The following is a 14737-nucleotide window of genomic DNA, read 5'->3' as shown; positions in this document are numbered from 1 at the left end:
ACACATAGTCATCACCTTTTTTGTGATCTAATCATGTAAGTTACAACATTGTGTAAGTTTAAGTCATGCAACACGTTGATTTGCTATGTTTATATGTTGCAAAATGATTACCATTGTAGACTTAGCTTACACCAGTGTCCCATCCCATAATTATCATTTCCGTAAGTGTGTGATAAGAACATTTAAGATCTAGTCTCTTAGCAACTTTGATTTTTTTTAATCCCCACCTAAAGACAATTTTTTTAATGTTTTTAGAGAGACAGGAAGGGAGAAAGAAAGAACACTGATGTGAGAGAGAGACATCAATCGGCCGCCTTCTTGTACACACCCTGACTGGTGACTGAACCCACAGCGAGTGTGTGTCCTGGCCAGGAACTGAACCAATGACCTTTTGGTCCGAGGCACAATGCTCCAACCAACCGAGGCACACCACCCAGGGCTCTTAGCAACTTTGAAATCAAAAAAGATTTCCGCCTTTCTAATAGGCCAAGATTCTTTTCATTTTTTTCCCCCAAATAATCTCAAGTTGTAAATCAACCAACTGACACCCATCCCGAGTATGGCAGACACTGTGCTGGGCACAGAGGTGACAAACAGCCTTGTCCATCACGAACCCTACAGTCGCAGAGCGAAAACATTCCTTTTCATCTGAGCCCTGGGACCAGGCTGCCTGGATTCAGATCTTCATTTTGTCACTTACTGGGTGAGTAGCTTTGGGCAGATTATTAAATTTCTATGCGATTCACTTTTTAATTCTGTAAAACGAGGGTAGATATAGGTTACTTATAAAGATTACATGAACTAATACAGTAAAAGTGCTTGTAACAATACCTAGCACGTCATAACCTCTCAACATATGTTAGCTTGAAAAATGACAAACATAGCCCTATAATGTTTTTTATGCTATTTTTTAAAGCATTTATAACACCCAGTGTTCACAGAGGTCCTGGGGGAGGGGAGCTCACCGACGTGACACATGTGACCCCTGCGATTGACAAATTCCTCCTCCTTCACATGTGTCCACTTGCGCCCACTGAGGTACACAGGGACTTAGGACTCTGCTGGGGGTGGGGGGTGGGCAGGAAGGTTTATGTTTGTTCAGTGTCACCGACTGAGACTCTTTATTATTTCCTTCCTTCTGCTTGCTTTGGTGTCAATTGATTTTTTTCCTCATTTCTTAGAATAGGAGCTTAGATTATTCGTTGGAGATATTGCTTCTCTTCTACTACAAGCTTTTGAATGCTACAAATTTTCCTCTAAGCACTACAAATTAGAAATAATAAATTTTCATTTTTGTTTTGTTCAAAGTATTTTTAAATTGGCCTCAAGACTTCCGTTTTGAGCCAGTGGGTTATATATAAGTATGTTGTTTCATTTCGAAGTATTTGGGGATTTTCCAGATGCCTCGTTGCTGATGTCGAGTGTCATTCCTTTATGCTCCAAGAACACACTGTGTGGTGTTTTCCCTTTTCTAATCCTTTGGCCTGCCTACTGCCCCTGGCCCGGCAGGGGGCCCCTGGAACTCCCCACATGACATCACCCTCTTTCCCAGGGGCTGCTGCTCCAGAAGGAGCCAAGAAGAGGTTTTGACTTTAAAACGCATGTTAAGGTTTTCTGTATGGGCCAATATATGGTCTATCTTGGTGACTATTCTCTGTGCAATTGAAAAGAATATGTATCTGCTGTTGATGAGTAGAGACCTTCTATAAATAAAAATTACAGTAGGTCCAGGAGGCTAATGAGAGTACTCAGATCTTCCATACTTACTGATACTCTGCTCTTCCAAGCAGGCTCCATCTATAACTGCAGACTGCTTCCTTCACCTGTTACTTCCAGCAGTCTTTGCGCTGTTGTTAAGCATGGACACACTTAGCATTGTTATGCCTTCTTGGAGCATTCAGCCCTTTATCATTATGTAGCATCACCATTTACCACTGATAATATTCCTTATTCTAAAATCTACTTTTTTAGATATTAACATAACATAGCTACTTCAGTTTTCTATAGTGTTTGCATAGTATTTATTCTTATACTTTTACTCATGATGTATCCATGTTTTTATATGAAAAGTGACACATTAGCCCATGGTATAATACATAGGCCATTGGAATACCAAAAGGAGAAAGGAGAAAGATTGGGTGAAAAAACCTACATATTGGATGAACTATTGGCTGAGAATTTTCCAAAATTCATGATAGGCACTAAACCACAAATCCAAGAAGCTCAGAAACATCAAGCTGAAAACAAATAAAACATTGCACCTAAGTACACAATTTTCAAACTGCTGAAAATAAAAGAGGGAAGGGAAATCTTGAAGGCAGCCAGAGAGGAAAGGCACGTCACATTCCCCAGGGAGGCAGCCGACTCTCAGAGAGTGGTCGGAAACGCTGCTTTGGTGCCCCCGAGAAGGTCACTTGTCCAATTTAAAAAAACAATGACATAGAATTGACCTCACCAAATTTACAACCTCTTCTGCAGAAACCCTAAAATAGTCCATCACATGCCCTTCGACCCCCAGGTATTCCAGAGCACAGAGAAGTGCCTTATTCAGAGTAGCCCAGGGAGCCACACCCAAGTACACTTCTGTCACTCTCCACCTTCCTCATCCACCTGCCTGCACTGCTCCAGCCCCTGCTGGTGACTGCTGTGCTGCTGTCTCCACAGGCCCTGCGGAGGAGCTGGGACGAGCAGTGTCCCCACAGGCACGTTCAGCTTGGGGAAGTAGAAGACTTCTGTCCACCCAAAGGTCCTGTCCTGAAAAGGTTGAAGGTGATGGGAATGGGACCTTGCCACACCGGGCCCTCACGAGAGCTAGAGAGACCACCAAGGAGGAGATGGGCAGGTGCGGCGCCAGGGCTGCTGGCGATGTCCTGTTGACCAACTTTGGCACCTGCACCAGTGTCCCTACCCCTGAGAGAGGGAGAACAAACAAACAAACAAACAAAGTCACAGGGTGGGCACAGGGCAGGGAGGCGGTGCAAACCAAGTAGGGAAAACCATTGGGGTGGCCAAAACGTCCGTTCATCTTTTTTCATAAAATGAAAACCACATTTTTTGTTTTTAACAATAACCTTATCGATCTGGATATTTTTAGTATCCGCATGGTGCAATATCAATTGCTCTCAGTGTCTCGATTTGATTGCTATCAACTTCAACTGGTCCACCCACCCGTGGGCGTCTGCAGGGAGAAATCCCCAGCACCAAGACCTCACGAACGACTTCGGACACATTTGATCAGTCGAAGCACCTCCTTCATACACCGCACAAATCTTTTTTGGTGTTTCAGTTACATTTTTACCTCTCTTGACATAATAAAGTATAAGATGCAGGAAAAGTTGCATATTTTCCTCCATCTTCAATATTGAAATGACTATATGAAAATTCATCAATTTTGATAAACTTTCTAAAAATGCATGCTGATAGGACAGCTGTCACAATACAATCTAACAAAATTGTGTTGAATGAAGTTAAAGACAACTAAGTATTATTAGAGCCAGCTTATGGAAAAAAATCAAACAAAGTTTTTGGCCAATATTAAGGACACAGTATCAGAATGAAATGAGTGTTTACTAAGCTACATATAAGATGGTAGAGAGAGAAGAATGAAAAAATAAAATGTAAATCATGACACAGAACAGTTCAGTGATGGGGAGCACGAATGTTTCTGTTATAAGGAGGAGAAAGAAAACAGAGACCGACAGAAAGGAAGCACGAGTTCCGAGGGTGAGTGAGTGGGTTTCTGGAGCAGGGCTGACTCACGAAAGCGTAAGACATGCTGTATTTTGTCATGTGTAACACACATCCACATTTTTGGCCCAAACTTTCAGGGAAAAAAATCTTTCATTTGAATTTGTTAATTCAGTTATGTATGTATATATGTATGTATTTTTTAGAAATAAAATCGATTAGCATATTTCAAGGTATTATTTTGCATCCTGATATCATAACTGCTTTCTAGAGTTATGCTTTTAAAGCGTGAGCATAAATAAAAGAATTTAAAACATTTATATAGATATGGAATTAGTACTACCCATGTATAATACACATCCTTATTTTTCTCTCAAAATAATGTGCAAAAGAGTGTGTGTTATACACGGCAAAATACAGTATGTTCAGGAAGTGGGCACAAGGAGGCAAGCAAGTAAAGAATCCTCTACCATAATCTTTTTACCTTACACATCAAGAAAAATTATTAATGTGCTCACAATGTATAAGAAGCTGTTGCCTAAAATGACTTGCAGGTACTGGCTAGCAGCCACAAGCCTCAAATGTCCTTAAAGGTGTACAGAATGGTGTCGCCCCCCAGCTGCCCCACCGGATCAAGGCTCCCTCACCTACCAAATAGCTTTATTTTCTAAGAACAGAATCCAATTCCTTTTCCAAACTATTACCTCTGAAGCCCCACACTGCACTGGCAGTGACAGCAGGGGGTCTCCCTCCCTGCAGTCAGTTCTCCACCCCATTCGCTCACGTGCCAGGTTTTGCACCTCTCCGACACACTACAAATTCTAGGGAGACTGAAAAATCATATCCCCAACATACTGATGCAAAAGATCTTGCTTTGGTAAAAAGGACCATCTGGAATTAGGCTTGGGAGTCCAGAAAAAGCTGAACTAACCTGCAGGACAGGACAGCCCTGACCACCCAGGTAGCATTCCCACAGTCTCAGAACCTCCCAGGGGGACCGGCAGTGGCCTGGCGCTGTTAGGCGGTTTTCAAGGTGGATGTGGCCACTGCTGAAAGGTGGGGCCACATCCACCTTTATTATAATCACAGAATAATTGGCCAGATTCTTTTCTCCATGAACCACCAGAAGAACTGGGATTTTCTCACTTGCTTGCATGATTCCCTGTTACTAATTAGTTTATATCTTTTGAGGATGATAAGGTGACTAAAGTCAGAGGTTGAAACTCTTCAGTGACTATGCTCCCTTAGAAAGAAACAAGCAAGGTATTATTTTTGTCACCAAACAGCAGGGGGGGGTCCCGCTGCCCGCCACCACCCTCCTGGCAGAATTCTGGAGGCAGAGATTTGGTGATAAAGGACAGGAGTCTTTATTCGAAAGCAGCACAATGTTGGAATAGCAGGTTTCCATGTGCATTGGTCACTTTAAGCCTATCAATGAAGGTTAAACTCCTTAACTCTTTAGTTACAGCTTTAATCACTTACGCCTATCAATTAAGGCTAATCTAACTCTTTAACACCTGAGTTCCCCTAACATTCCCTGCATCACAATTTTGAAAGAATGGCAGGCTTCTGCCTCAGAGGACTTCCTTCTACTACTCCCAAAGAAGGAGAACCCTGCCACCCTCTGCCCGGCCCTCCCGATCCTGGGCTGCACCTGGAGTTCCTTCCCACTCACAATACCGGCTGCGGAGAAACACAGGCAGCTGCAGCACAATCAGCCAGGCGTCCTCCAGGAGGAGAAGAGGGAGCCAGTGAGTGAGCCTTGGGAGCCGCAAGCCGGTGCCCCTCTGAGAGCCTGAGTGCTCCTTTTAGTTTAAATCTTCTCGCCCACAATTCCATGTGCTCTGGAGGCCTTCGGCTTCTCAGCCAATCCCATCCCAGGCCGTTTCCCGTCGCCTCCTCCTGCAGTCCTGCCCTACTCCTCCTCCCCAGCGATCTGATCAAATCTCTCTGTATCATTTTGAATCCCCAGATCTCAACTGTGTGTGACAGAACACGGAGCTGCACTAGAGCTTTCTCATCTGAGTAAAGGAAGACTGTGTGGAGGCACTTTTGTTTTGTTTTTTGATTTTGAGGGTATATTTGTTAAAGCTGGGGACAGTGAAATAAGGAAGGGCTTAGGGTAGAAGCAACAACAGGAGAGAGACCAGGGAGGGCTGTTTGGCTCACTGAGAAGTCAGAGAACAGGAGCCTTAGAGACGGGTTCAGGGGTCAGCCTGGGACGAGCTGCCTCTGCCCGTTGCTCCCCTGGTGGCGAGTCTTGTGGGTCCCTTAGACTTTAGGAGATACAGGCCCGAGAGGGAAGAGGGTGAAGGGAAAGGCACTGGTGTGCTCCTGGGAGAGAGAGCATGAGCTGGGTGCTTTGTATGGAGGGTTTTAGAAGCTGGGGGTTTAGGGGAGGACCTTAGTAGAGTATTCATTAGCTTTATGCTGACGCTCCAAAAATGAGATTTATTCCCTTAACTTATGTGTCCTTGGGTGTGGTTTGCATAAATGGTACGAGCTGGATTTCTGCTATTCATCTCCCTGAGTAGGGCGATTCGAGCTATTTACCCTCTGGTTGGGGAGGAGCAGTGTAAACTTTTACTCTTAAGTGCCCTTGATTAGATAGGATTTTGCGATTTAGTAGATGGCTCTTCCACTGTCCGTCTCAGTTTCCCTGTTGCACCTGTTCTGGCTAACTAGCCTGTCTCATCTCCCCTCAGAGACTTCCATCCCTGACATCATTTTTGGGGGGTGATGCAGGGGAACAGTGTGTCCTTAGTGACTGCTTCCTGCTGACAAGGACTGTGATCCCAAGACAGGGTCTTATGAGATCCAAATTACTGTGAACATTTATTACACATGTTGTTTTTTTCCTCAAATCCTTCAAATGCCTGCCTTGCTTTCCTTTCCTGGAACTGTTCCCCGCTCACCACTGAGCTCAGGTGCCACCCTCATTGGACGAAATGTGGAGAATGCTCTGCTCAAGGCCCTGCTCCCACCTACGGTGTGAGAAGACTTGGAGCCCCCGGCTGGGGACAGAGAAGGACCCCTGCCTGAGGGGAGGCAAAGGGCCCCCTTTTCTGAGGAAAGGAAAGCCCGCTCCTGGTTCCTGCTGGGACCTCAGCTGGCCCCTCCGACCAGGTGCAGCTGTCCAGCAGGAACAGCGCCTTCCTGCTTGAATCCAGCACCTCCTGGCAGCCAAGGCCTGTGTTCCGAGGTGCTGATGGGACCCCTCAGAGAGTCACCTTTCAGGCACCTGTGAATTGCACCTCCACTGTCAGGGTGTGCTTGATGTTCTCTGACCCCAGTACGTCAGAACAGGACCTCATCTGAGATAGGGTCTTTCTAGAGGTAATCGGGGTAAAGTGGGGTCATTAGGGTAAGCTCCAATCCCACATTACTGGTGTTCTGATGAAAAGGGGAAATTTGGACACAGGGGCAGGCATGCACAGAGGGAAGACAGTGTAAAGAGACCCAGGGAGAGCACAGCCATCTGCAAGCCGAGGAGGGGTCCCTGGAACAGACCCTTCCTCGTGGCCCTCGGAGGGAAGCAGCCCTGCTGACACTTCGCTGCTGACACTTCGGTTTCAGACGTCTAGACGCCAGAACTGCGGGCCAGTACATTTCTCCTATTTAAACCGCCCAGCTCGTGGTGCTTTGTTACAGCAGCCCTAGGAAGCCAATGCACTTGGCTTTCTCCCCTTCAAGACCAGGCAGGTCTGGACCAAGGGGAAGATGTAGATCCGAGCCAGCCTGATTCTGGATGGCATTCCACAGTGAATGAGGGAAACGAACTCGGCAAGGGCCAACCAGTGTTATTACGGTTATAAAGGACTTGTTCCCTTACAGGGAACTGAGTCCCTTGACCCAAAATCTAAATGGAATGGACACACAGTATGTGTGCCTGTGTGCCCCATAGGATACATGTAGGGTGTGAAGTGGATACCCAGAAATGAGGTCGCCAGGACGTACCTACAAGGCCTTGTTCAAGGTGGCGCACAGGCAGAGCCACCATTTCCGTATCTCTGCCCCACAGAACAGTTTTCCCACTTAGCTTGGATTCCAATCAGAAAGTAAACCTCTCTGCCAAAGCATCAAAATACTGATCTGCCCATAAAAACAAATTAATATAAAAATATTCCCCCCTAACTTTCAAATGCACAAAAGAAGCTGTAAAACTGTTATTCTCAGGAAATTGGAGATGTTGCTGCCTGGCATATGTTGTAAGTTTGGCTCAAATAAACTCCCCCAAATTAAAAAAAAAACCTCCACGAAAGTTTCCACAGACATAAAGGACACTAGCCTTGGACTGAATGCTGTGATTAAGATGATCCATTGCTTCTTTTTAAAATCTATTAAGAAAACTGATGGCTTGGTAGGGGAAACCCCTGGACAAGGTTGTACTTGAGTTTAACTGAAACAAAACGGAGAGGCTGGAGTTTTTGTTAACTAGCTAGGTGTTTATAAATGGAATTTGAAATACTTTATAGATAGGAAGACAGTCAAAAGGCCCCACAGAAATGATCCTCTGGTGGTGAGAGTTTCCCGCATTCTTCATTCTCCCCCCAGGCAAACTCCCCCCCCCACATATACTCATTCCTGACTAGAGTTGCCAGAAAAATACAGAGCACTAAGTAAAATTTGAATTTCAGATACGCAAGGAATATATATGTAATATAAGTGTTTCCCAAATATATAGTTAATATAAATATTGCATGGGTCGCACTTATACTAAAAAATAATGTTGTCTATCTGAAATTCAGATTTTCCCCGGCAACCTTGTTTGTGTGCTAAATCTGGCAGCCCCATTCCTGGCCCCAAAGCAAGTCCCCAGACAGCTCAGGTGGGATGTGTGGTGGCCCGTCCTAATGAGGATCGAATTTATTGTGAAGGTCTCTGTACTCCCCCTGCTCTGGGGAGAAACGGAGAACTCCCTCCGTAACCCCTCTGCGGCAGTGGGCTGGCTCCTGCTCCAGGCTGAGGCAGGGGTGAAGAGGCTGGTGCCTGGACAGTCAGCGGACCTCCTCAAGGGGCAGAGCGCCGGCTCCATCCATCGGAGAAACCACAAACGGAAATGGCAACGTCTCCCTTTGCGTCTAGGGATCCAGGCAGAAGGAGCTCGGTCCTGGGAGTGGAGGCCTGGTTAGGTCTCGGCGTCGGTGAAGTAGCGGTGCTCGGACCGGGCGACTGGCCAGGGCGCTCCAGCCACACCTGCGCAGGCTGCTGGTGGTCTCCGTCCCCAGCCTCTGGCCTGCTAGGACCGGGCTCTCCACGGTCATCTCCCGCCCCCTGGCGGCCACAACTGGAGACACCGCTCATTCATTTTGCTCCGGCTTGAATCTGGATACCTAGGACTCAGCGCCAGGACTGAGGATGAGAGTCCTGAGAGAGTTAGTGTTACCTAGGGCAGAGAAGAGAGTGGCTATTTCCACCTAAGACACCTCATTCAGTGTCTTCACGGACAGTGGAATCACAGCTGTGCGTCCCCCAAAGCACCTACCTGGTCACCCACTTCTGGTGGCAGAACTGAGCCCCACAGAAGATCCCCACTGCCTCCCCAGAGCATCTTTGCCCATCTCTCCTGAAGGCACTAGGTGGCCAGCTAATGCTTTGCCGGCCCCCAAGTTAGACCACCTTGAACACTGTGGTAAGGGAATCCCATCTTTTCAAATATGAGGATTGACAAACTGTAAGAAAATTACAGGTGCACATATTCCTCACTCAGAATTAATAATAGTCTTAGGCTCTTGCTGCTAACTCAAAATGTAAAGATCAAGGTCTTGGGTCTTGTTCTACATTATTCACACAGTAATTTCATCCCCTCTCCCCTTCCCACAATGATGTGGGAACATTCTCTAGGCAGACGGAAGAATCTAAAGGCAGACGATCTGAGTGAAAACCAAGGGCAAGAGATATGCTAACTTTCAATTCATTTTTTGCCCTCCTTCTCTGTCCCAAGCAAGTTATCAGACTGTCAAACTCTTCAATTCACAATGGTTAATTTTATGTGTCAATTTGGCTGGGCCAAGACACTCTGATATTTGGTCAAACACTGGTCTGGATGTTGCTGTATTTGTTAGATGAGATTAACATTTAAATGGGTAAACTTCAAGCGGATCTCTCTTCATAATGTGGGTGGGTCTCATCGATCAGTTGAAGGCCTCAAGAGGAAAAGGACTGACTTCCCCCAAGGAAGAGAACATCCGCCTCTTAACTCAGGACTGCATCGACTTTTCCTTGCGTCTCCCAGCCTGCCAGTGCACTCCGGAGACTTTGAACCTGCCAGCCTCTACAATTGTGTGAGCCAGTTCCTTAGAATAAACCAATATCTATCTCCCTGGATACATAAAAACAGAAGCAGACAGCGTCCTGATTTGCCCCAAATGCCCTTGCTGCCCCTAGCCAGGTCTGGAACTGCCCCTTAGCAGGAGCACAGCCTTCCCCTGGGCCCCTCCCACTCCCTACCCCTGTCTGCCCTGAGGCGACTGCCATCCTGACTTTTATAGAAATCACTTGATTTATTGTATTGTTTCACTCTCTAGGCATGCCTCTCTGAACACTGTGCTTTAGTTTAAACTGTTCCTTAACTTTAAATAATGGAAAGATAAAAAATGTCTCCTGTGTCTGGCTTCTTTCACTCAATATTGTGTTGGTAAAATTCACTCATGTTGACATATGTAACCGCATTTCCTTTTTATTTGGTACTTGATAGGATCCCATTGTTTCAGTTATCTATTTCTGTGTAATAAATTGCCCCAATATTTAGCAGCTTAAATCTTGCATTTATGATATCACCTATATTCTGAGAGTCAAGAATCATTTGTGGCCTCGCTGGGTGTTCTGGTTTAGGGTCTCTCATGCAGCTGCCATCCAGCTGCCACCTGAGGCCACCATCTCTGGGGACTTCCAAGGCTGGAGGGTCTCCTTCCAGACTCACTGGCACAGCTGTTGACAAAGAGACTGGTTCCCCACATGTGGGCCACTCCATGGGCTGCTGTTGACGTAGATTCCCCAGAGCAAATAGTCCAAGATTTTCTTGGACAAACATGTGAGTGAGTGAATTCCCCAGATGGAGGCTGCAGTGTCTTTTATATTTTATATTGTCACTGAATCCTAGAAGTGACATGCCATTGCTGCTGCTGTGTGACAAGACCGTCCTGCTCAGTGGAGGAGGGGCCCCCAGGACATGAGCACCAAGGAGAAGGTTCATGGGGACCATTTTGGGGGTTGCCAACCATGACCTTTGTTTAAACTCAGAAACATTTATTTATCCATTCTGTTATCAGTCCACGTTTGGTTGTTTCCAGTTTGTGACTGTCAGGGACAGGGCTTCTGTGAACAGTCTATGGGTGCATATGTGCATCAGTTTCTGTTGAGTGAACACCCGGGAGTGTCATTGCCAGGTCACTGCCTGTGCATGATGTGAACTTTAGTAGCTAATGGCAAACTGTGTGACACGCTGATGCACCAATTTACACCCCCACCTGGGGTAGACGAGACTTCCAGTTTCTCTCTATCCTCAGTACCACTTGGTATGTCGACTCTTCAATCTGCCATTCTGAGAACATGCTTTGATAATTCATTGTGGTTTCAATATGCATTTCCCTGATGGATAAAGAGATTGCATAGCTTTCTTTTAAAAAAGAGTTTATTTGTTTATTTTTAGAGAGAGGTAAAGGGAGGGAGAAAGAGAGGGAAAGAAACATCAACGTGTGGTTGCCTCTCATGCGCCCCCAACTGGGGACCTGGCCCTCAACCCAGGCATCTGCCCCACTGGAAATCAAACCAGCAAACCCTTTGCTTCGAAGTCCAGTGCTCAATCCACTGGGCCACACCAGCCAGGGCTTGAATAGCTTTTTATGTATTTTGAGGCCCTTGAGATATAGTGTTCTGTGATGCAGTAGACATGGAGACACAACAGTCAGTTTGTCCTTCCAGGAGGTGGTCAGCAGACAGCCTCCAGCCAGCAGCAACTTTGACTGCAGAGAATTACCTTGTCCAAGGTCACACTTGTCCTTGGGAGCCCATGCTCTGATTGAGCAAGGCCCTTTCATCCTGACACAGGACACACTAACAAGCAGTGTTCACTCCTGAGCCCCCAGCAGGTTGGCCCAGACTTTGCTGGGTCTCTGCGAAGTACAGCTCCTTCCCCTGCCCAAGCCTGCTTCCCACCCCTCCGTTCAGAACAAACACCTTGCACCTCGAACTCCCTCTCAGGGTCTGCTTCTGCAGAACCCAGGCTGACACAGTGTCACACTTTTTTAAGCCTACTGTTCATTTTCCTATTGAGTTGCCTTACTTTCCTGCCTTGCCAGTTTCTAGGAGGCTTTGCTCAGTGTGGTTTCAGGTCCCTTGTTAATTACATGTGTGGCGCGCACCTTCTCTCGCTCTGGGGCAATGCCAGTTTCATTCTTGTTGTGTCTTCGAAAAAACAGAAGTCTTTCATTTGAAGTAATTCAATTTCTCACAGTTTTTTTTCCCCCTTTTTAGACGTGCTCTTTGGACCCGCCCTTTGGCCATGAACAGGTTCTCCTGCATTACACTCTAACAGTTACCGTTGTGTTGCCATTCAGATTCAGACTCACGAGCCCCCGGAACTAACGTTGTAAAGGCGGATACGGGGGCCGTGCCCATGGCCCCAGCTCCACGTTTTGAAGACGCAGCCCTGACCCCACTGTTCTGCGGCAGCTCCCTGCCACGCAGACCGAGCGCGTGAGTCTGTCCACGTGGGTGGGTCTGTTTCGGCTCTTGTCCCAACGCCACGCTGTCCCGATCCCCATGCCCTTTGCAGCCCCCTTGGGCTGGGTTTTTGTCTCTGCTGAAAACTGCTCCTGTGCAGGTTAGCAGCAACGCCGCCTGGGGCAAGCCCAGCGGTCAGTTGCGCCCTCGGCGCGCTCGCCTTCTCAGCAGCGGTGGGCACCGGTGCCTCCGGAACACCGCAGTCTGGGGGTTCCGCTGCGGGCGCGACTGTGAGCGCAATGTACCTCGCATCGGGCTGCAGAGGGGGCGCCCCGCGAGTTCTCCAGGCTTGAGAACATGCCGTCATCCCGCCCCACCCTGCGGGGCAGCTCCCGGACCGAGGCCTGGGCATCCGCCTTCTATCCCCACACTCCAGCTCTGCTTGTATTAGGCTGCGGGGGGCGGGGGGGCGGGTGGGCAGGCACTTGCTTTAACCAGACTACAAGCACTTTACTACCAAATGCAAAAAAAAAAAAACAACTTTACAGATCCTACTGAGATGGAAGAAAGCTTTCTTTTCTCAAGATTTTTTTTCCACTCCGAAAATGATTCCTTTGAACACACTGAAACATTCACAATTCTACTCAAAATTCAGCCGTAGTATTATTACCAAACCTAAACTCCCGAGTGAAACGCGGTGCTCGCGCCGCGTCACTGCTGGCATTGCGGGCGCCGCCCTGTCATTAAGGCGGACACTTGAAAGATGTGGGGGGTTCGTGTGTAAAGAAGCAGCGCCGTGAGTCATAACACCACGGCTTCACTGCCAATTCTCAAAAGCACTTTGCTGAAAATCACATCGATCCTTATCATTTCCATGAGAATGAGCCCAGATCGGTGCGTGTGTGTTTAAATTATGCTTTACTGATTACGCTATTACAGTTGTTCTGATTTTCTCCCCTTTGTCCCCCCTCCGCCCACGCTTCCCACTCCCTCAGGCAATCCCTCCACCATTGTTCGTGTCCTTGGGTCATACACGTAAGTTCTTTGGCTCCTCCACTTCCCATACTGCACTTCGCAACCAGATCAGTGTGTGCTGAACAGCGCTGGGGTAGATGGGGCAGGACCTCCTGGGGACCCCGAGAAGAAGCGTAAGTGCCGCGCTCTGAACCAGGAGGTGGCCGTGGGAGCGCTGCAACTCCAAGACACATGGAAGGGCACCCGGCCTCCTTTAGCTTGGGGCCCCGTCCTGCTGCTCCCCCTTCTCTCTCTCTCTCCTCTGTTGTGTCAGGAAGACGAACTGTAGGTTCTGGGAGAAATTGGGAAAGTGATGTTACAGCACAGCCAGTGACTGGAGTCCCAAGAATATGGCAGGGGGAAAAAAACCAGGTTGGAGAAACTTAGGATGTGTTTACAAAGGAACCAGACTAATTTTGTAAAGATACAGGTGCTGGCTAAAATAGAAATGAGGGAGGTTATAGTTATTCCAGAAATATTATTGGATATTGCCTTGGGAATTACAATATGGTTTAAAGATCATGATTTTTTAAATCAATTGGCCAGGTAGCTCAATTGATTGAAGCGTCTCTTGTACACCAAAAGGTTGCAGGTTCGATCCCTGGTCAGGGCAGGTTCCATCCTGGGTCAGGGCACATGTGGGAGGCAACTGATCAATGTCTGTCTCTCACAAGGATTTTTCCCTCTCTCTCTCTCTCCCCCCGCCTTCCTCTCTCTCTAAAGTCAATAAACATATCCTTGGGTGAAGATTTAAAAAAATTCTTCAAAGGATGATCATGTACCAGCACGGCTGTTCAGAAGAATATTTCATAGGTTCCCCAATTATTTCAACCGAGGTCCCACACATGCCCCGGGCTTGGGCAGCATCCCAGGAAAAAGGGGCCTCACTGAAGGGCGGCTCTCCTCCGCGGACCCAGACTCGCCTGGAGGCAAACTGTTTGTTGGGAAGAGTGTGGAGGTTTTTTGATGTCGTTATTCTTGTGGGGAAGGACAGGTTTGGGGTTGTGGTTTTGGGGAGGGGTGCAGAGAGCAATAATCAAAATCTGTTATGGTCACACTAAACAATAGATATAGTGTTCACTTTTTAGACACCGTTCTGCCTTGTCATGCTGGACCAGATTCAACTTGGAAAACACTGGATATTTTTTTAGTTGGGGGACTATCTTCATTTGTACAAGTAAAATAAAACTGTATTTGACAATAAGATAAACATTTGCAAGAGGTTTAAATGCACTTTATTCCCGAGGAAGATGACCTCGCTGGTCCTAGTTTTTACTAAACAGAACTCATTCCCTTTGAAAGTAAGTGCTCTGTGCCTCTTTGTAAATAGAGATGCTATATATTTTGAATACCAACTTTTGAGCGTTTTCCA

The sequence above is a fragment of the Artibeus jamaicensis genome, unplaced genomic scaffold (assembly GCF_021234435.1).
Source record: "Artibeus jamaicensis isolate MK-2021 breed Jamaican fruit bat unplaced genomic scaffold, CSHL_Jam_final contig_387, whole genome shotgun sequence".
NCBI classification, from domain to species: Eukaryota; Metazoa; Chordata; class Mammalia; order Chiroptera; family Phyllostomidae; genus Artibeus; species Artibeus jamaicensis.
The sequence above is the reverse complement of the archived record's forward strand: the minus strand, read 5'-3'. Positions refer to the sequence as shown.